The sequence below is a fragment of the Suricata suricatta genome, chromosome 4 (assembly GCF_006229205.1).
Source record: "Suricata suricatta isolate VVHF042 chromosome 4, meerkat_22Aug2017_6uvM2_HiC, whole genome shotgun sequence".
Taxonomy (NCBI): domain Eukaryota; kingdom Metazoa; phylum Chordata; class Mammalia; order Carnivora; family Herpestidae; genus Suricata; species Suricata suricatta.
The window spans coordinates 95,958,046-95,981,860 of NC_043703.1; positions in this window are offsets into that span (position 1 = coordinate 95,958,046).

Sequence of the window (23,815 nt, forward strand, 5' to 3'; positions counted from 1 at the left end):
CCTATCTCCTCCAGCAAGTGGAGTTACAGTGAGAAGATGGTCATTTATGAAGAGAGTTCTCACCAAACACCAAATCTGCTTGTACCATGATGTTGGATTTTTCAGCCTCCAGAACTGTGAGGAGTAAATTTTTGTTGTTTATAAGCAATTCAGTTTATAGCATTTTGTTACAGCAGATTGAACTGATTAAGAAAATATTCAATAGGTTCTTGTTAGAAAAGAAAATAAATACAGACATAAAAAATTAATAGCAATGGAGCAAAGCAAATTTTACCCATCAAATTGGGCTTCTTGGTAAGCAATGAAGCAATATTCCTTTCTATGTTCTGTCCCTATACATAGTCTGCTCAACACACTGCTACTCTGACATTCTGACACACAACTGTTGGATTTCTGGGGAAGAATTTATAGATATGTTTTAAAAAGGTTTTTTTTTTTACCCTAATCTTGCAAACCAGTTCTTTTCAAAACCCGCTGAAAGATTATCTGGGATCTTTTGCCTAGTTTGGCCCCATACAACTATGGGGTGGAAATCTAAAGCCCAGATAACGAAATCTAGAATCATCAGGCTTTACTGAACCTCTTACCTATCATCAGCTTTTTTTCTCCCTTCAGACTTGTGTCCTCCTCCCGCCCAAACTTTACCTTTGATAGCCTGGATGTTCTATTGCAGTATCTCTACTAGACCCACACCATCCATTTAATCTTCCACAACCTCAACTTCCATCTCTTTGTTCTAAAAGATATTCTGAAATTTGGTTTTACTCTGAAGACAGTGTTTCCCTTGAAAGTGTCTGAAACAGAGATCACTGTTTATTAACAAACACAGGGCAATTTACTGAAAACTTTGTCTAGAAACCTTGCTATGCAAACTAACAAATTTCGCATCTCTTCATTTTATTATCCTCACAAAAACTTTTTAATTCTAATTTTTAGCTAAAGCATAGAAGACATAAAGAAGTCAATTAGCACCAACGCATAAAGCGACAAAGTGGCAGAACTCGGATTCAAATAAAAATTTTTTGCCTCCAAAACCTTACTCTCTTTAAAAACAATGTTTTCAGGGGCAACTGGGTGGCTCAGTTTGTTCAGCATCCGACTCGTGAGTTTGGCTCAGGTCATGATCCCAGGGTCATGGAATCGAGCCCCATGTGGGACTGTGTACTGAGTTTGCAACCTACTTCGAATTCTCTCTCTCTTTCCTTTCTCTCTCTGCCCCTGACTTGTGCATTTCTTCTCTCTAAAATAAAATATAAATAAAATAAAATAACACAATGTTTTCATTTTGACACAATTCTAGATTTACAGGAAAGTTACACAAATAATACAGTGAGTTCCCATGTATCCTTCACAGAAATACCCATATGTTAGCATTTGATTACATTAGCTTTGTCCTTTGTTTTCTCTCTCCCTCTCTCCTGAAATATTTGAGGGTAAGTTTTAGACATGATGCTCTTTAATCATATATATACACATATGTGTGTTGTGTGTTTATTTTCTTAATATAAAGGCCATTCTCTTTCAGGTACAATAATATCCTTCATATTAAGGACTATGTGTTACATTCAATATGACGTTCACTTACTTTCCCTAATCTAAAACAATATCTGAGGTTTTGTTTTTCATGATAGTAACGTTTTTAAGATTCCAGGGCATTTTTTGTTTGTTTGTTTGTTTCATTTTTTGAGTGTACTTCAATTTGGGTTGGTTTCATGTAAAACTTAATCTTAACGACCACATCTGCTATCTTCTCATTTCTCATCATGCGTAGTACAGCTTTTTCTCAAGGACTAAAGCTAACACATTAGTAGAGTAAGTATTTGTCTTTTGCATTGTTTTTATTTTGTTGTTGTTGTTGTTGTTTATTTTTGAGAGAGAGAGAAAGAGAGAACACATATACACATGCACGTTAGCAAGGGAGGGACAGAAGGAGAGAGAAACAGAGGATCCAAAGCAGGCTCTGTACTGACAACCGTTAGCCTGATGCAGGCTCAAACCCATGAACCATAAGATCATGACCTGAGCAGAAGTCTGATGCTCAGCCAACTTAGCCACCCAGGTACCCCTGCACTGTTTTTTTCAAAGAGGCTCCCAAAATTGTATTAGCTTCAGTTTCCACAAAGCTAGACCTTCCCTGGTCACAAATATTTCATCTCACTATATTCAAATAGGATATACTAATTCTCCTTACCAACCAAATCTATAGCCAGTGGTACCAACACACCAAAACTCAGAAATTCAGTGCCGCTCTGTGTATCTTTGCCCACTTTCACATATAATTGTCACTAAACCTTATCAATACAACTTATAAAAGTTTCCAGAATAAGTCTGCTTTTCTACATTTTCCCCATCACCACTGCACTCACTAGTCTCTCCTCTCTCCTCCCTCCTGGAATAGAGCAATTCTACATTGTCTCCCAACCTCCAATCTTGTTCCTTCTGACGAGGAAAACAAAGGCAAGAGAAATGTAGCCTAAATTAAATCTCCTTACAGCTTTCAGCCTACTTACTGATAGACATCTGAAACATGCAGAATGTGACGTTCCGCAAGCAACTCACACCTGCCTTAGATCCTTAATATTTTTGCTTTATTAAACCCAAAAGTAACCTAATCTTAAAAGCAGCTAGCCCTTCAAGGTCCTGAAAGTCTTGTTTTCAAGTTCCTTAGAGACTTATACTATCCCTAACCCCCACTAATTTAAAAATATATAATCAGTCACTCCTCACAATCTCAGTGCAGCCCCTTCTTCCCACAGGTCCTGTCCCTGTGCTTTAATAAAATCATCTTTCTGTACCATAGATGCCTCAAGAATTCTTTCTTAGCTGTTTGCTCAGGAACTCTATCGCCTCCCTTCCACTGTTCTAATACTGTAAGTTGAATCAAATAACTATTACTTAAAAGGAGTCAGAGGTTATAAATATACCTACTAGGGTAAATATAAACTTCCTGTAGTTTCCCATAGAACCTCTGTGATCTAGTCCCTGACTACCTCTCCATCCTCATCTCCTATTGCTTCAATAATGTTTCCCATTACCATGCTCCATGCCTACTCTTCTGGCTCATATTCTAATTTTCCTAATAATCCATTATTCCAAAACATTCCTCAAATGTACCAGATAATCTTATAACTCTTTGTACATGCTGTTTGTTTTCTTGGCCTGGAAAAACATACCTCCCCATCCGTATCTTATGGATTTCTATTCATCCTTAAAATCACTATAATCTCTTTGAAGGTTTGTTTATTTTCAACTTCATTTTCCCACAGTTTTCTGTCTATTTACCTGGGTTTTCAGACATTCTTATGTTCTTGGCACTTAAATATTTACCTTTGTAAATACTGCTTTTGTCCTCCCCCAATTCTCCTACCCCATGGTAGACCGCAGGCTCTTTGAAAGGAGGGATAGTGCCTTGATAATTTACTATCCCTGTTGCCTGGACAGTAGCAAATGTTTGCTGAATTAAAGCAAATTGTGCCCCAGGGGTCTTAGATCTTTCCTAAATGTAATGGAATCTGCATTTGCTGAAAGGAAGGATTTGAAAGGTATGTCAGTCCAGGTCCACAACAAGAAACTAAATTGTTTCCCTGACGGTTCAAGGGAAAAGAATTTATCAAAGGGACTATTTTCAGGCATGTGTAGAGGGCACAGGGGACCAACCAGGGGTGTTGCATAACCGATCACTAGCAACAGAGGGAGGAAGGAGTGCTACCAAAGCCCAGGGAGATATCCAGACATAGAGGAGAGACTTCAAACAAAACAATAGGTAAGGAGGACCCAGGCACTGCCAGAAGCTCGGCATAAAAGCAGAGAGTGGAAAGAGAGGAATACTCTGCCTCCTCTGTTCTCCTGTTCTCCCAGCTCCTGCTGGAACGCGCCCCCCCCCCCACCTTCGACTGGCTGAACCCATTGAAAAGCCAATTGTCAAGGGAATCCAGGTGATGTTGTCTTGGAGTCAGCTTTCTGGACTAAGAATAGATCTAATTTGAGTAGTGAAGAATAATTACCATGACAACCTAGAAAAACTGTGCAGGGGCAGGGGCTAATATTTGTTGTACCCTGTATTTCCCAGATATTCATCTAAACACGTTATATCTATCACATTTAATCCTCTCTACAACTCTATATATTAGGCATATTATTGCCTCCTTCCCCATTAAAAAAGAAAATTCAAATTCAAAGAAATTAAAGTATCATACCTCATCCATAGCTGATAATATATTATCAGGCCTACCAGTGGTTCAATTTCAAAAATCAAGTTTCATTAATATATATATATGTATATATATATACATATACATATATATATATATATATATACATATATATATATATATATATATGGGCTACATTTGCTCCTGTCTCAAAAGCCCTCTCCTCTAGACCAGAAACGTCTAAGGTGGGTCTCAAGTAGAGATGTAGGTAGGTAATCCATAACTACTCTGCCTTATAATTTCCTACAATAAATTTTAACCTTATCCTTAAGTCAATTGTGGATTTTCCTTTGTAAATAGACATAAAAAGAATGGAATTTCTATGAAGGTAAAGTATTCATGGTCCACTCCACTCCACTACTTCATTTCACTTCCAAACCACCATAACAGACAAAGGATCTTCTCATCTTGTCTTTATTTTGAAAAGAAATGTTCCCATTTTGGCTAAGCACTACTTTTCACTAGATAATTCTTTATCATTGGAGTTATAAATCATTTATATCTTTAGCCCCTGAAGTCTACAAATTTAATTTCAATTGAGTATTCATTTCAGTAAAATCCTCCCCCAAGTAATATGAAGACCCAAAGAGTTTGTTTATAAAAGAATTTCACATATATATATACCTAATACTATTTATATCATTACTGGAGAGTTTTACTTAATAATTTAAAGGAAGCCAACTATACTGCATTTCAGAGAAGGGACACAAAGACAGCTGAAAGATAGTAAATTAAGACCCAGGAGAAAAGTTTGAAGGAGATGACATTATGTATCTTATAAAAGAAAAGAAGAACTGGTTAGAATCTAAATAAAGACCTCTGAAAGTGTGAAATACAGAGAGAAAATGATGAACACAGATCATCTTATCTGTGTGTGAAGTCCAGTGCTAGGCTCCCAGGAAAATACAGAAGTGTACAGGTATAGCCCCTGCTCAGGATGGGATGACATCCTTTCAGACAAATACCCACAAAGCAAGGTTCAATGTTGTACTACAGGAAGTGCTTTGTGCAAAGGAGGACATTGATTCTACAGTGATGGCGGTGCCCCATTATCTCTTGCCTAGATTACTCTAATGACTCAATTTGTTTCAATTCACTCCTGGCCCCTGCAATCTAGCATACACAGCAGCCAGAATGATCTTCTCAGAGTCTACATCAGATTGTGTCACTTCTCAGCTCGAAACCCTGCAATGTCCTCTGGAGCACTTCCGTGGTGTCCAAGGCCCTCCGTGGTTTGGTTCCTGGTCACCTCTCTCCTACACAACATCCTCCACTCTCTGCTCCCTCACTGCACTGCAGCCTTGCTTGTCTCCATCTTTTTGTTCCTGGCCACAATATACTATCAGCATTTTTAGTTTCTGTGTTTTCTTCCTTAAGGATCCCTCCACCAGGTAGTTGACTGCAGAGGATGGGTGTCTCAGCTCAAGCAGCTGAGATTAACCTTTCTTCCACTCTTTTGTTCTATGCCTGCCCTCAAAGGATTGGATGGTGCCCACTCACATTGATGAGGGTAATCTTCTTTATTGGTTTTTCGATTAAAATTCTATTCTCTTCCAGAGATACCCCCACAGACACACCCAGAAATAATTTTACCAGCTATCTGAGCATCCTTTAGCCTAGACACTAAAACTAACTACCATAAATGGCTTGCTCATTTACTCGATTTTCCTCTCCCAAATAGGAACTCCTCAAGGAAGTTTTTCCTGACCTCCTTGTCTAGAAAAGCAGCATCTGACACTTTCTATACCTTTTCTCTTCTTTACTTTTCTCTCTAGCACTTAAATTAGCTGTTTTTATAGTCAATATCCCTTTGAGTGTTAATTTATTGTATGTCTCCCCCTCCTCACATCCCTAAATGTAAGGTCCTGAGAGCAAGAACTTTGTCATAGTCATGGGTGCATCTCCAGCACCAACAACAGTGTCTGGTAATAGTTGGAGCTCAAAAGTATTTGTGGAGTGAATGAGTTCCGGATTCTGGTTTTAGGAGAATGAATATCATTTGTAGTTTAGAATAGTTTTCAGTTTTCAAAAGGGCAGAATTATTTGAACCTAACCTTGAAGAGATTTTCAATAGGATAAAATAAGAGGGGAGAAGAAAACTAAGTATTAGATAGTACTGGAGGCAGGAAAGTGTAAGTTTTTAAAATAATGAGAAATTGAAATTGAGGGGAGTGGAAGAAGTCTACAGAAGAGCAGTAGAGGTAAAGTTAAAAAGTAAGGTGTCATAGGACCACAAAGAACTTGAAATACAACATTTGGACATTGTATATTTAGCATGGAAAGTGACTGAATAGCATAGCATCTCTGAGGAAATTTAATTTTGCCTAGAGCATGCATTTAAAAAATGGATGAGATGGAGAGCCATGGTTTAGACAAGAAAGAGTAAACTCGGGGGAAGACACATGAGTTTTCTTTTAGTTCTGCAAACACAAGAGCTCACCCTCACACATTTGTATTTTCCCTAGCTTTTCCCTCTACCTGCAATATTCATTCCCAAGACTTCCCAATGGCCAGCAATTTCTCATAGCTCAGGGCTCAGTGCAGATGTAACATTCTTAAAGAGGACTTCTCTGACCTCTCAACGAGATGGAGCCTCAACTCTGGCCACTTTTTATCACCTTCCCTGTTAAAATTAATAGGGTACATATCCTTCATGGAAATTATCTTTCTCAGTATTTGTTTTATCATTTGTCTTCTCTGTTCTTCAAGAGAACAAGTGCCTCATCTGACTCATACTGATTATTCTCCTAACACCAAGAATAGCACCTAACACATAAAAAGAGAAACAATAAATATTTGAAAATGAATTAATAAATCTTGAAAGTGAAAGAAGGAAAGTTAAGAAAACATGCACTAGATGACCTTAGTCATCTCTATAAATTAAGTTGTAAAGTGTTTTCTCAAATGAGTCTACGTTTTCTTCCCTCTCCTGCTCCTACCCTGCTCAAGCCTCTAGCAATTCTGACCCAAGGCACTACGATCTCCCTGTCTTGGTTCTTGTCCCATTCCAGTATAGTTTCCCTACTGAGGCCAAAGTGATCTTCCTAAAGTCCACATCTGATTATTTTCCTACCCCACCTAAAGTATTTTATAGGCTCTCCATTACTCTTAGAATAAAAGCCAAACTCTTTACCCAGCTTTTAGGCCATATTGATGTGATTCTTGCTTACTTCTGTAGCTTCATTTTTCATCATTATCTCCATGCCCTATCTCATTACCCTCACTGCATTCCTTGGTCATACTGAATTCTATCTGTGTGCTATCTACCTTCTCTATTCAATGATTTGCTCTTCCCAGAAACTTGTTTTCCATTTGCTTCATTTGAATTAATTCTGCATATCCTTTGGGTCTCAGTTTGAATGGTGATTTCTCTGGGCAATGTTACATAGCCTGGTCTTACCCTAGCTATGAGTCCCTCCTGTATTTTCCCAAACACTCTCATATCTATTAGAGTTCTTAGCTATAAAAAGAACACACTAGATGGTTGGCTGATCTTATTGGTGGATCCTTGTCACAGGCATAAACTCTGAACTGCTGGGAGGCTGGAAAATGCATTATAGCTTTTAGCTTAAGAAAGCAAAACTTATGAATCACCTGGTGGTCCCACCAAGTGGGGATGGAGCCCTACATCCATCTCTGCCCTGACAGCATAGAGACTGCTTGGGATTCTCTCTCTCTCTCTCTCTCTCTCTCCTTCTCTGTCTCTCCCCTGCTCTCTTACTTTCTCTCAAAATAAAAGGAAAATTTTTTAAAAAAGAAAGCAAAACTTATAAGCTTGAATGGACTCTGATAAAAGCCTACTACATACCCGTCCTCTCTGAATCATTGTGCTAATCAGAGTCTAAGTTGCTTGGCTTTTTGTTTGTCTCACACACTAATCTCATTCACTGCTGTTACCCAGTAGCTAGCAAAGAGCCTGACATATAGTAAATGCTAAAACTATTATTGAATGGATGAATGAATGGGTTGTAATTGGGACTTGAGGATTGTTTGGAACAACTATTGGAATTATAATGCAGGAATTGCAATTGAGAATCAATTAGGGAAGGCTAAGAGAATTGCTGAGCTACATTTGGGTCCTGCCAAGTTTAGGGAGAATGCATTTGTGGTGGAACTGATTGTCACTGTTTACTGAGTTTCTTAATCAAGGCTAAGAAGCCAGGAAAAGAAAGCTTAGAGATCTAAACCAGTTTGTGATTGGGAGAAGGATTACTAAGAAGAAGACAAAGGGAAGTTTGGGCTTCAACCAAACAAAATGCACATGAAATGACTGACCCTAGAATTTAGGTTGCTTGAGGAGCAAACTGAACCAGAAAGGGGATGGACAACCTGTAAGAATATGGAAAGATACAACAACTAAAGATGATGATAAAGGCAAAGATGCGGTTTTGTATAAGATAGGAGGAAGATATGTTCACTCAGCCTTCTTTCTAAATTATATCAGCTGAATCTGCTGCTTCTCCCACTCTAGTTCTGTCCACTTTTAGGCACCAATATTTTTTTTAAGTTTACGTATTTATTTTGAGAAAGAGAATACCAAACAGGCTCCATGCTGGTAGTACAGAGCCTGATGTAGGGCTCCATGTTACAAATGGTGAGATCACAACCCGAGCTGAAATCAAGATCCACAGCTTAAGTGACTGAGCTACCTAGGTGTTCCTTAACAAAAGTAGTTATAGATCACTATCCTCAGTGTCCCTTCTCTTCTCCCATCCAGAGGCAGTAATCATTAAATTGTTCACTCAGACCCACTACAGAGAGCCTGGCCCCCTTGTGTTTTTCTCTTGGCCACTTAGAAGCCAATGTCCACAGAATTGCCTACATTTATCTGTTTGCCTTCCACTCCTTTTTTTCTCTTTCTCTCCATGTTTGACTCCCAATACTTATCTTCCACTGCCATACCCATCAATTCAGTCTTTAGAAATGGTTATCTGTTTAAGTCCTATCTCTTATTACTAAAAAGATTGCCTCTGAAATGCTCAAATATCCTTCGAATGCTGCCCTTGTATTGTGGGAGCCTCCTGTCTTGCTGTATATGGGCCTGTCTTCATCCTGAGGACCAAAACCTTGCCCCAGTTATCAGCCTGGCAAAGGGCTCCTATATAGACCTCACACATGACAAATGCCCATTATCTTGTCTCTTTAATCTTAGCCACTGTCTAAGTGGTCTAGCACTGGGCTGTGTTATGCACTGAATGCTTGTGTCCTTCCCCCACTCCAAAAAAATAATATTTTGAAAGCCTAAGCTCCCAGTGGATAAGTATTTGAAGGTGAGACCTTTGGGAGGTAATTAGGTTTAAAAGAGGTCCTCAGGATAAGGACACCACAATGCGATTAGTGTCCTTAGAAGAAGAAATTGGAGCTCTCTCAGCTTGTTGAGGAAAATGCCATCTGCAGCCAGGAAAAGCACTCACACCAGAAGTTGATCATCTTGGCACATTTGATCATCCTGGGCATCCTGTTTCGGACTTCCCACTGCCACAACTACTAGAAATACTTGTCTGTTGTTCAAGCCACCCCCCTATATGGTATTGTGCTATGATACCCTGGGATGACTGAGAGAGACTGTCTCAACACAACTGACGCTGATTTTCTGTCCCTCTGCCCCTCCAGTGCTGCGCCTTCCTCACTTTGGTGCTCTTCTAGTGAGGGCAGTCTGTATTGCAAGGTCATGTCCACCACTGTATAATCCTAAAAACAAATGAGATCATGCCCATCCATTAGTCTATGACCAAACACAAGGGCAGTGGTATACTAAATAGAAGGATGGTCTGGGTCAAGCTGCAGCCACCAATGTTCCGAAATTTCATTGACTTAATGCCAGATCAGAAACATTTTCTGTGAGGGCCAGAGGGTAACTAGTTTAGGTCTCCAGACCACAGTGTCTGTTGCAACTACTCAACTCTACTTTGTAGTGTAAATGGTGCCACAGTCAATACATAAACAAATGAGCCTGCCTAGGTTCCAGTGAACAAATCACACACATTTCATCTTCATTGTAAGTTAAATGAATGATCTGTCCCACATTGTCACTATGGATACTCCAGGACCCAAACTTACAAAAAGAGCCAACACCTGCATCTCTACTTTTAATGGTGGCAAAGCGAAAAGTGAACTTACAAGGTTCTCATTTGTTCTTAAAGCTTCTGTCCAAAAGTGGCATACATGGTTTTCTCATGGATTTCATCAGCTTATGCACATCATATGTTAATTCCTGAGTTTAAGAGGGCAGGGAAGCATGAATCCCCTACAGAAGATTAGTATAGAACTATGAATTAAGAAGAGAGGAACTAAGAATTAATAAATAGTAATGCAATGTGTAATAAGGATTTGTGGTTAGAGAAGGGAATTTCAAACTTCAAATTGTTATGATATAGTTCTAGATAATGAAGAAACTGAAAATGATCTGCTTTAAGACAGATAAAGAGAAATGGCATAGCACTGAAGGTAACTGGGGTTGAGAAATTATGAAATCCATATGTTTCAAAGTTCATTACTATGCATATTGAAATGAAGACTAATTGTCCTCTACATCTATAAAATGAGAACACAATATATTAGCTTAGATAAGATCTGTGTACCTCTTCAATTCCCTTAATATACTGGCCTGGTACTTGGAGACAGGAAAGAGGTCATATTGTATCAAAGAATATAAACACCATGATCTGTTCTTAATATATACCAAAATAGATCAGAAGTCCTAAACAGTTGACTTAATTATTTATTTTATAATTTTTATCTATCCATCTATAGATATATAAACACAATATGAAAATACCTTGAAATAATCACCTATGCAGTAAACCAATTAAATATCATCATAATCCATTAAAAAAAATAAGGAACCGGGGTGCCTGGGTGGCTCAGTCAATAAAGTGTCCAACTTCAGCTCAGGTCACTATATCACAATTTGTAGGTTTGAGCCCCGCATTAGGCTCTGTGCTGACAGCACAGGGCCTGGAGCCTGCTTTAAGTTCTGTGTCTCCCTCTCTCTCTGACACACTCTTGCTCAAGCTCTCTCTCTCTCTCTCTCAAAAAAAAATTTTTTTAATAAGAAACCAACAGTACAAATGTGATGTCATAGTGCTTCAGCATTCTATTGGTGCATTCACAAAAAACTAGTTTACCTTGAAAGTTTCTTTTTTTCTTTTTGTCATAGTGGAACAAGACAGGATAGATGAAAGAAAGTGGTAAGCATGGATTATCGCATTTGTAGTGACCATTTTTTTCTCCACAGTGCACTGGAGAAATAATGTTTCCATAATCAAAGTTTCTGAACCAATAGCTTTTAATCTCCTCCTCTGGACTCACAAAACCACATTAAAATCAAGGTAGGGAGAGCTAAAGTATATAGAAATAACCTTGGACCCACTCTACTTTTTTATTAACTTTATAAAAATATTTATAATTATTGTTTGCTTTTGTTTGGTCAGTTTTCAGGAGTGAGCTACGTGGAACAAAGCTCAGAGTGATGGAGGCATGCTAATGTCATCACAGGCTGACTCACGTGGCTCAGGTGGAATGTCATCAGGGCCGCTCTACCTGGAACACAGCCTGAATTCTATGAACTATTGTACTCAGCAGTTGATTCATGGTCTAACTGGTAGAGTTATACCCAATTAGTGTTTGTGTGTTTGTTTGTTTGATCAGTTCAAGGCAATCCCAGAAGTATTTGTCTTGGCTTCTGCCTCAAATACATAATGTTGTGATAGCCTGTGACTCTAAGAACGACAAAAGGGGTCCTAACGGGACAGCTCCTTCATGTATGGGAGCTTGGCTTTTACATTGTTTTATATCTTTTGTTGTTTTGCTTTTATTTTTGAGGAAATATGTGTGGGGTGAAGGGATAGGACATGGCATAATTTGGAAAAAAAATCAGAGAAATGAAAGAAGTGTCACACAAAAATAGGATCTTATATTTTCTGGGCATTATGCTTATTTCACATTGGAATGCAGAAAATAGAGGAACTTGTGAAAAGTTGATCATTTTGTTTACTGTTAGACTGCATTTTCCATTTTGAATTGTGAGGTATATTACCTCAAATCTAATTGCAAATACTAATTTGTTCCATGATTTAAAATAAATGTTGTTACTGTACTTGTAGAATGCTTCTGCATGTATATTACTACCTTTGCATCTTATTGATTGCATTGCTGGTTTCCATGGGAACAGTGGTGGAGAAGTTAATTAAGATCTGGAGGTTAGAACTGAAGAAAAATAGAATTTTCAATACAGCTCATTTATCATGTACATTTAAATTCGTTTTCTTAATAAAATATCTATTGGGGTAGAAGGGTGATGGCTGAATCACTTTAATAAAAACAAATGATACACGTTAAAAGTTTAACATCGCTAATTTGTACTCAATTCATCCCATTAAGAAGTATTTTGGCTTTGGTAATCAAATTAACAAACGTCATTAATAAAGGTTTCTGTGTCTCAATACTGTTCCTCTAAGATATTTAGTCTTAAGCAATGAGTTTTATGCATTATTCTTATTAGTTATTTGAAATAATTCTTTTTTGTTATTAAGCTATTGTCTTTTTTTCCCAAAGCCATCCATTTATACTTTGCTTCATGAAACGGTGGCTTCAATTATGCAAACTGCCATTTCTCAGCTGCCAGCCCCTTCCTAGGTCCTGCCAGTAGTGGGCGACAGAGAGAACATTAAGCAGCCGGTGAATTTCCTGTGCATTTTGTTCCTGTCAATTCAGCAATGATACTTCACTCAGGCGGGGTTGTTGATTCCAGCCTCCAACATCCAAAACCTGTAACCAGCTTCCTATCTAAACTCCTGGCTTTGAAATACCTAGTACATTTCTGTTTTCCTAGTTGATAGAAAAGTCCAGGATTGTTTTTATATGTAAAAAAATAAAATGATAACTTAAAAGAGAATAAATTGTTTTTTCCATTATAAAAATTCTGAGAAATACAGAAATGTAGGAAGAAGAAAGATTATTCCTCTGTCCCATTACCCACATAGAATTTATACTAACATTTTGCATCTTTTCTGTACGCTGTTTTTTTTGCAGATAGGTACATACTTTTCTCATAAACATACCTATCATATTCTATCGCTGCTTTTGTCTCCGGTGTTTTAGTTTACTCCAAACCAAAACTATGTTTCTCTGTGATTACAAACTCTTCATAAACATCATTTGTACAGCTGTGTACCGTTCCATAGCCTATTTTACTGTTCCTCAATATTTAGACATTCGGGCTGCTCTCAAATGGTTTACGATAATAAATACTTCTTTCATAAACACCTTTGTGCTTTGAGGTATTTTTTCTCATATTCATGTTTACTTCCGTAGGATTTAAACCTTTCTCTTTATATTCTTGCGCCAGCCTCTTAACGCAGGACTACAACCCTCTTCAAAGTCTGCACACCCACAAGTATTCTGGAATTTCTCAAAAGCTGTCTTAAAATAGAGTCAGAAAGCAATCTTTCATGCTTCTTCAAGTGTGTATATTTCTATAGGTGTATATTTTTTCTCACTTATTTTCCCTATACCAATACTATAGCTGAGAGTATATGTAAAAACTATTTTAAACTGCATTAAGGGAATAATCATGCCCCCCTGTCCTACTAAGAGAAAATTCATATTTCATATACACAGCATCTAATTTTTAATATATTTTCCTCTAAGTGATATTAATACCCCCATGATACAAAATATTACTCTCCAGTGCAATAGGAGGAAGAAATAATAATAAGGATATTTTTAAAGTGAGTCATCAAGTACAAGAGTCTTTGGATCATGAACGGAAATGGTGATATTTAAATGGTAAACATGAACCAATTAGACCTTCAGTAAAAAACAGAATAAATCAATGCATGTTTTAATTTTAGTTTACTCACATGTATAATGGTGTAATACTTGCAATGATACTCACTTCAGAAGGTTCTACGAAACTCAAATTGTATTTCTAAATCTAAATCCATGTTCATAATTTTAACCAAGTACACTAAATATTATGAAACAATAGAACATATAAGATAGTCAATACTAGTTCTTCAAAACAAGATAAAACCCAAAATCTATAACCCTGTGTTTAAGAAAAACCCTGTGTTTAAGTTCTTAATTCAAAGAAGATCTGTAGGAATAAGCATTGGACTTCTATAAACATCTCACATTCTATGCGAGTGTCAATGTAAGAGCCAAAGTTTTCTTTTGTACACGTTTTCTTCTGCTTCTTTCCTCAATTTCTTGGCATGGTACCTTCAAAATGTACCCTTTTGACTTTAGTAGATATTAGCTAGTTATAAGATAAATTAACCCGTCATCTCTGGAGATTCTTGCTTATGTTTATGGTTTTTCGGGAGACCACACCATACTCATTTATTCAAATGTAATAATAGAAATAGTAAAAGATAAAGACATTATTTTTTTTAAACAAGAGAATTTTCCTTTTGAAGGACCCTCCCAAGTCATATCTGCTGGCTGATACTTTTCACAATTCAATTTAATACCATTCCATTAAAAAATATATACATATTATATATATATATGTATATATATATACACACATATATATACATATAACATTTGGAAGATGCTAGGTACTGTGTTTGGAGCTTTGTGTGATCTAATTTGCATTTCATAAAAACCATGTAAGGTATTTATTATTAACACTGTTTTATAAAACAGAAAGCTAGGGATCAGAAAATTCATGTAGCATTTGCACATTTACACAAAGTGACATAATCTGAATTTGAATGTAAGTTGGCCTGGCACAATAGTTCGTTTTCTTTCATGGAGACAGGAATGTTTTTAAAGATTCTTTTTTTCTGTTGTTTATTTATTTTTGAGAGACAGAGACAGAGACAGAGCATGAGCAGGGAAGGGGCAGAGAGAGGGAGACAGAATCCGAAGCAGGCTCCAGGCTCTGAGCTGTCAGCACTCACAAACCCTGAGATCATGACCTGAGCCAAAGTCAGATGTTTAATGACTGAGCCACCCAGGCGTCCCAACAGTCATCTTTTTAATAGCGGTCAATAAAGACAAAGGGTTTTATCCTGTCATTGACCATGCACTAGGTTTTAATGCAGGCATTCTTACAGAGGATATTTTAGCAATTTGACTAATATATAATTACAATTTAGTTGGACACTTTGATTACAAACATCCAGTAATGCTGGTTTACAAACTGCTACATGGAGGACAGGAAGAGACACAAGAAGGAAGCAGGCCACGTTAAACTGGTAAGTGAGCATTTCAGTAAGCAAGGAAACTTACTTCCCAAGAGATCGGGCGCATTTAGGGTGGTATGGCCGTAGACGGAAACTTACTTCCAAGGCTTGTCTCTGGCAACCACAGGATGGACAGCAGATCTGCATACCTGCCCACCAGAATCTTTAAAGTTTGTATATAGACCTTACTTAACTGGGTTCAGTCACATGCTCAGTCCAGAGACTCTCAACAACACCTGGCTTTCTCAATGCTACATCCTTGAAAATGGCTTCAGCTATGGGAATGGTGGGCAGAACACACAACCCAAGGACCAGGGAGGAGGTAAGGAGCCTCTGAATACCAGGTCCATCCTATCCAAGACCTCCTGCAACAATTAACTATGGTAGGGTTTTAGTCATTTGTAAATTTCTTGGCACTTGAAACTCCAAAGAAAAAATAATCCTGCTTTGAGCCTCCTAAATTCAGAATACTCCCATTCTTGCTCTCCTGACCTTTGTAGCCCTTATCAAGTTGATGGATACTGAAGGATTATACCTGGAAAAAAGATTTTAATACATTATGTGTATAGAAATATATAAAACTATATAAGGGCACATGGTTGGCTCAGTCAGTAGAGCACGTAAGTCTTGATCTTGGGGTTGTGAGTTCCAGCCCCATGAGTTGACTTAAAGAAAAAACTGCATATACTGTAGCCATATATTTTATAGATTGCTCTCTCCATATTTAACTCTAAATGTTTGTTACTTGTTTTGAATGAAAAATTATAATTACATATTTATATAACATAAATATATTGAATTATATTTATGTATAATTATAATTTTTCATTCAACATAAGTGGGCAAACATTTAGAGTCAGTCCGTTCCAATAATATCATTTTGTCCCCACCATCTTTCCTAAGGTGTGTCTCAAAAGCAAAGTTAAATCTGTCAAATATTACCTTATCATTATAAAAATAGGGTGCTCAGGCTTAGGTGAAAACTTTTCTTTGTGAGTGTATGTACACGTGTATATGTTTACTATAGGTCTTAATCACTGAAGGACAACTTCACTGAAATTATGTTAAAAAAAAAGGAAAGTTGGTTAGTCTTCTTCAACTCCTATTACTAAATAAAACATCTGTCTTTTTATCATGGAAGTGCCTTGAATATTTAGATAATGATGAAGGTGGCTGTTGACATGAATCTATAACTTAAATAAAGCTTAATTTCTTAACTAAGAAACCAGGGCATTGGGGTGCATCTCACACATCCACACCGACTTAGTAATAATTCATGTTCCATCAAGGCTCTTGAAGAGCTCTTTTGGGAAGTCAGGCTAAGAAGACTTGCATGCACACCCTTTTAGAAAAGTCAGAATTCAAATGGATTTGACATTTTTCTTTCTAAATAATGGATTTTGTGCAGTCAATTTTGGGGTTAATTTAGTCAATCATGCAGATGATATTTGTCTACAAATAATGCGACTATATTTGTCACTGAGCTGATTCAGACTAAGTATGTGAACATAGTGCTGGTGGGTCTGAAGATGTTTCAGGTGACTAATAGGGCACTGGGGTGAATTATTACAAATATTCGCACATAGAGCTGAAACTGCCTAACCAGCTGCTAAATCTGTATAGTGGTACTTTTATATATGAAACTATCATACTGAATTAAAGAATTACTGTTCTTAGAACAACAATCCATCATCCCAGATTAAAACTGCAAAATGACTCAGAATGAACAGCAGTTTATTCCACGGTTTCCAAAACAGGAATTTTAAAAATTAAAATACTGTATTAGCTATATTTTCTTACATTCTCTGGCTTTATACCAACAAAGAAATCTGTACTGTTCCCTTGCATAAAAATGAATTATGTATTGAGCCAAATTCTAACACATGAGGTAATTAGAATAATTGCATGGGTTGGAAATCTCACATTACTCTAAATGTTCATGCTTGTAACCTGAGAATGACATGTTCAGTGGTATATCTGATTATATTTTAGGTATATGTATGCTTACCAAAGTGCCTTTTACTACCTTTAAAAAAATGCTATTGAAAATAACCTGCTGTGAGCCTATGTTAGCTTTCAATTGTCTTCGATCTTGAGATGTCTGCCTCCTAATGTAAAAGTTATAAAATCCAGACTCCCCAAAATTTCTGTTATTTCTTCTGTCAGGGGCAAGGCATTGTGGTAGGTGTGTAAAGAAATTAGAATAAGTAGGCTTGAAAGGCAAAGATCATTTCGTAAAGATGATAGGGGAGGGGAGGGAAAGTAAGAAAACGGTACGTTTTTGTAGTGGACTTCTTCTTTGAATATGACCACGTATTTGTTCATTTCAGGGACGTGCACTGAGAGAGCACACTAAAGTTTTGACTATTCTCATGTTTAAAGCCTTTCTTTAGCTACTGTAGAGTGAGTTTTCTGCTACAGACTTTGGTGCCCTCAGTTAATTGGGTTTTTTCCCTGCAGTGAATGTAAACTTTGAGAACTGAAGAGCAGAGATTCTCCCACATGGGACCCCAATCTTGACCTTCAGATTTTCTTTTTGAGTGACCAAGGCCTGATATTGATATAACAATGGCTCTGCTGGCCCTGCCAGACCTGTGCAAGGCTATCAGCCTTTTGCATTTATTCTGGTCTAGGAGATGATTCCCTGTATTGGGTAGAGGACATCAGTATTTCTTTAAATAGAATTCCCTATCTGTCTCCCTTCCCCGCCCTGTCTTCACTGGTATGAGGGACTGCCCAAACTGTCCCTGCTCTATTTTAAGTCAACATTGTTTGACCCTTTGCTTTACTGGAAGTATTTGCTCAGTCATGAGCTCTATGTATTGTACTATTTGCTGTTTGCCTGTTTAAAACTTTCCGGTGGTGCCGTCTGTTTACATAAACTCTGAAATCGCAGTAACCCCCTGACAATGTTTTGATTGTCACCACAAACATTCCATCAAGCACCAACATATCACTTACGCATAAATGCGTGGAATTCCGGTTTGAACTGCCTAGAAATTCTTAGTAACAGAATACCTCAATGCGCTTGCAAGGATGGAGATACTTTCCATCCAAACTTTTTGGCGGGTAGAAGGAAGTTTTTTTACATGTATATTTAGTTGAATATAGTCCTAGAGGACAAGCATTTTGAGTGTCTGAATTGGCGACAAAGAACAAGAGTCTTCAATGTTAGCAGCTCACTGCAACTCATTTAAAACCCACTTAGCCCAGACCACTCTAGGTTTCAGCAATACGTATTCAACAGACCAAGGACAGAAGTCTGCCTGTTACAGTGTCTCTCTGAGAAGTTTCAGACGGTCCACCATACCCACAGCACTTTGAGGGCATTTCTCATGCACAGATTACTGGGTCCTGAACCAAGTGACAACATCCCCTTAGCTCCAACTAGTTAGACTAGTGATGTATATAAGCGGCGATTGGTAGCCTGGCCAGCCTGCTAGGATGTGGCAGGAAGGGGTAGTTTTGCTCAACAGGGTTGTCCTCTAAGGAACAAAAACAAACTTGTCAATTAAGTGTCTTTTTTTTTTTTAATGTTTTCTTTTTTTTTAATTTTTTATTTATTTTTGATACAGAGAGAGACAGAGCATGAAGGGGGGAGAGGCAGAGAGAGAAGGAGACACAGAACTGGAAGCAGGCTCCAGGCTCTGAGCTAGCTGTCAGCACAGAGCCTGACACGGGGCTCAAACCCACGAACGTGAGATCTGACCTGAGCCGAAGTCGGAGGCTTAACCAACTGAGCCACCCAGGCGCCCCCAATTAAGTGTCTTTTCAAGGAAATTTGGTAGTGAAGAAATAAACTTAATGCTTAAATGACAGCTATGAGGGTTAGAAACAGAGGGAGGAAGCAGAAAGAAGAGCAAAGCCGGGATGAGTTGAATCCTGAAACAGTCAAAAGCAGAAGTGATTGAGCTACCCCATTGCAGCTACTATGTTTCCTGAGTTAAGGCTTTGCTGCATTTAAGGGTATTCCCCGCTTTTTCTGGTGGAGGGTACGTGGAGGTGTAGGGACAGGGCCTGAGAAAAATTTCCAGCTCCTGAAGAAAAGAACCTTATTTTTACAAATTAACATACCTGATAAAGTAGGTCTCTAAAGAAAGAGTATTTTTACCCTAAGTGGAATTCTGTAGTTATTGCACAAAGTAGTATTTTTTTCATCCTGCAATATGACTTCACAGTGAACCCTTTAGCAGTAGGACTCACATTTATAAAAACCTTTAGTAGTGAGGATATCTTATCACACATACACACACAATCACAAACTGGGAAAGGGTAAACTATTTGGTACCAAGGGCTAAATTGAGATAAATATTCCCCTAGGATAGAAACACTTCCCCATAGAACAGCCAGTAGATACGCTATATCAAGAAGTACAAAGCTGACTCTGTCCATAGGTGTTCTATGCAGGATTTTAGTGGAGCTCAAGGTGATGAAGAACAGCTACATTGTGAATTGGGGATGGACAATGTGATCTAGATAAGGAATAGCAGCTAGACCTCATAATTTATCAAAGATGCCTTAAAGGCACATTCCAAAAAACTATCAGTCATTCAAGTATAGGCTCTCCCCTAAATGAGAAATCAGATAATCAAATTTCTAATACTTTTTATATTTGTTTTGAGGTAAAATAACCATAACATACAATTTGCCATCTTAACCATTTTTAACTTTCCAGTTCAGTAATGTTAATAACATGCACAGTATTGTACAACAAACTCCGCCATCCATCTCTACAATTCTTTTCATCTTGTAAGATGGAAACTCTACACCCATTAAACAATAATTCCCTATTCCCCCTTATCCCCAGTGCCTGACAACCACCATTCTACTTTCTGACACTATGATTTCAATGATGCTAAATATGCCATATAAGTAGAATCATATAAGAGGCAGTTTTAAGGAAAAGATCATACATGCTCAGGCAAAGGACGGTTTGAAATGGCAATGTTCAACATTAAGATGTTAGAAATTTCTTATTATCAATAAAGCAGATCAGAGCCAGGAGAAACCTTGCACATCACCTAATCCATATCATTCATTCAAAGTTTATCAAACAAAATGGATATGCCATTGTCCTACAGCCGGGTGACTACAGAACCAGAGTGAGAGCCCAGCCTGCTGAAACTCAAACCAACGTTTCCTCTTCCTTTCCTGCCAAGCCAGCCTGCATAGAATCCGAACTTCAAAGATGCCTAAAATCTCAATCTTTTAAACTGAGGAGTAGAATATTTTTATCTGAGATGGCATAATATTTTAAAAATCAAAGACTATACCATCATGCACATTATATAACCAAAAGCTTAAATGCAAAAGTAGCTACATATCACAACAGAGGTGATTTTAAATATAGGGAAAACATATTTCACAGACATTAGGTAATTGTTACTGGTTTTATTTAAATGTCAAGGTTAGTCTACTTTCATAGGTATCCCATTACTATCTTTCTTTCTTTCTTTTTTCTTTGACAATTTCTTTTAATGAGGCTATTATGAGCTATTCTTTCACAATTTCTTTTAATGAGGCTATTAATAAATGTCTTAAGATTTTTATTATCACTTTGCCTACAAAGTTTCATCATTTTCTGCATTAAACAGAGACAATTTGGTCACTAACAAGATTTCGCTAATTGGAGGTGTTGAAAATGTTCAACCAATAGGTCGAGCTGATTATAGTTAGTACCAGTTTAAAACCTAGATTTACTTTTGAAATCAAGTTGTCTCTTCATCTTAGACTGTTCTCTACCCAGGTCATGTCACTATCAGCTATCAATGTTTCTAAAATTAGAACATTCTTAAGTCATCCAGGAGCAGAAACATCAGTCCAAATATCCATGAATCTATATTTAAATTTTTACATCACTTTTCTTTTTTATCTCTAAAGACTAAAACTCAATGTATATTAATTCATTCACAAAATATTTACTAAGTTCATACTATAAGCCAGGAATTATGTGCATGTGTGTGTGTGTGTGTAGACTACATCAGTTAATAAAAAAACAAAACAATCTTCATTTTTACTTTAAGAGAGATCATGAAACCATTGAAACAATCATGAAACTTGTTTGAAACATGATATAATCTCTTCCATTTTTCTTACATTTTAAATTGTCCATCAAGTGAGATAAAGTTTACAGGATTTATTTATAGCTTGAGTACAGATTCTAAGACAAAGTGTCAAGGAAAATACCAAGGTCTTATCTTTTTTTTTCTTTATAATTTTTTCATGTTTATCTACTTTTGAGAGAGAGAGAAACTAAGCGTGAGCAGGAGAGGGGCAGAGAGAGAGACACACACACAGAATCCAAAGCAGGCTCCAGGCTCTGAGCTGTCAGCACAGAGCCCGATGCGGGGCTCAAACCCAAAAACTATGAGATCATGACCTGAGCTGAAGTTGGATGCTTAACCAACTGAGCCACCCAGGCACATCTACCAAGGTCTTATCTTATGTACCAAGAAGAATAAAGTAACATTTGCTGAAGTTGGTAAGATTCAGAGAATAGCTGGTTTAGGGAGAACATTCAGGAAAAGCTTAAGAAGTGCACAAAGCTTCAGCTCCAAATATTTCTTTAACTTTCTATAGTCTAAGCTGGAAAACATAAAACCTTAAGCTCCCATTTACATCTCCTCCTTAAAGATGAAATTATAGAATAAATATTTTGCAAGTCACTGCTTCTCTCTGTCCCTTCTCAGCAATTTAATCAAAATTGAGCAAGTCTTACCAGCACCCACATGCAACTTTCTGAGCCCTACCACTAGGTCATATCTCAGAGAAAGGCAGAAAGAGAAAATGCTTACTTAAGTTTTTTTTTTTCTTTCTTTCACAATATTACCCTATCTCCATTCCACTAATATCTTCACACATTCCAAATCACGCAGATGAGAGGGTTATTTTTTTCTATTCTAAATATACTTATTGTGGTGACTTTGATGTCATTCCTGTTTGTCTTACCCTTGATTTTCTAGAAAATAGCAGCCAGAACAGGGCTCCTATACTAGTGATTTATTGGAAGGTAAAACCACAGGACAAGAATAAGGGGGGAGGTAAGGACATGACACGGCAAAAAAGACAAGAAAACACATGTTGCATTAAAGATTTGGCCCCAGTTTTAAAAGAAAATTTATGATAGTAACAAAGAGAGGCCCTAGAGAGCCATCCCTTCTCAGGAGAATCTGTCCAAGGAGAGAAAGGGGAAGCATTTTAAAGTAACAGAACTTTCCTGTGTTTTGTTTCTCATTGATCAAAAGTTGACCCACAGGGCTTTAATTTCTCTGCCCTTCTGGGATTCTCTTTGGACCCTCCAGGTAACTGCTAGGAAATAAGCCTCAGGAGGCCCAGTGATGCTGGAATGGCACTGGAGATGATTCATTACCTGTCGTGTCCCGCCCCGGCCAGCAGGGCGGAAAATCCTCTAGGGTTCTTTTCCTGAGGGAGGGAGAGAAAACAGGGCAGGAGAGGGGAGACGCAGAGAGTGAAGACAGCACACCGTTTCCAATCAAGCCTCTGTCTCTTTATTCTTCTTCTTCCCCTATCCCAGAAAACATTGTCTCTTAAATAGCGATTTGGGGCAGGGAACTGACCCGGGTTGGTTGTCAGGTAACTGAGTCAAATGAATATCAAAAGAAGCGCCCAGACTTGCCTCTGCAATGCTGGGGAGGGGAAGCTTGACGCTGCCCACCAGAATGCAGGTTTGATCTTTTGTGCACCTTGGCCAAATCTACGTCTGGCGCAGCAAGACAGTCACCAAATTATTTTGACCAGGAAATGGCAATCTCCAGCCTCCAGATGCAAATCTTGTTTATTGGTTCACTCCCCAGAGAGTGATAATCCTTGCCTGAGGCAGCCAGAAAACTTGGTGGCTCTCGACAATTTCCCCTACAGCTCTAACTTCAGGAAAAAATCAAGTCAAATGGTAGTGTTTGAAGATGAGACAACATCACCCTTTGACCAGGGAATGAAAGATAGAAGAACATTCTGAGTAGGAACATTCCATCTGAGAAGCAGGGCGGGCGACTGAGGGCTAGAAGCTAGATAACTGTCACTATATATCAGGAGAGGTGTGTAGGCTGGATCAGGCAGAATACATTTCTTGACCTACCAAAATCTTCTGACACTTTCTCTTATATAAGCACAATATGTCTCTAGTTTTGCCCTGAGAGGGATGGTACAAGTCCAACTCTTCAAGGAATGAACAGTTGCAATATCCTAAAAAGACTTAAAGAGGATAAGCAAAACAAATGATATCCCTTGATGTTGTAGTGTTGTATCTGGTTCTGGAATAATAACTGATACTTAGCATTTCTCTCTTCTGTCAACTTGAGATTTTACTTTTCTGTTTCTGTTTTGTTTTGGTTTTTGTTTTTTTTTTTTTTCTCATCTATGGACCTTTGAATGTGCCCATCTTCTTGCTGT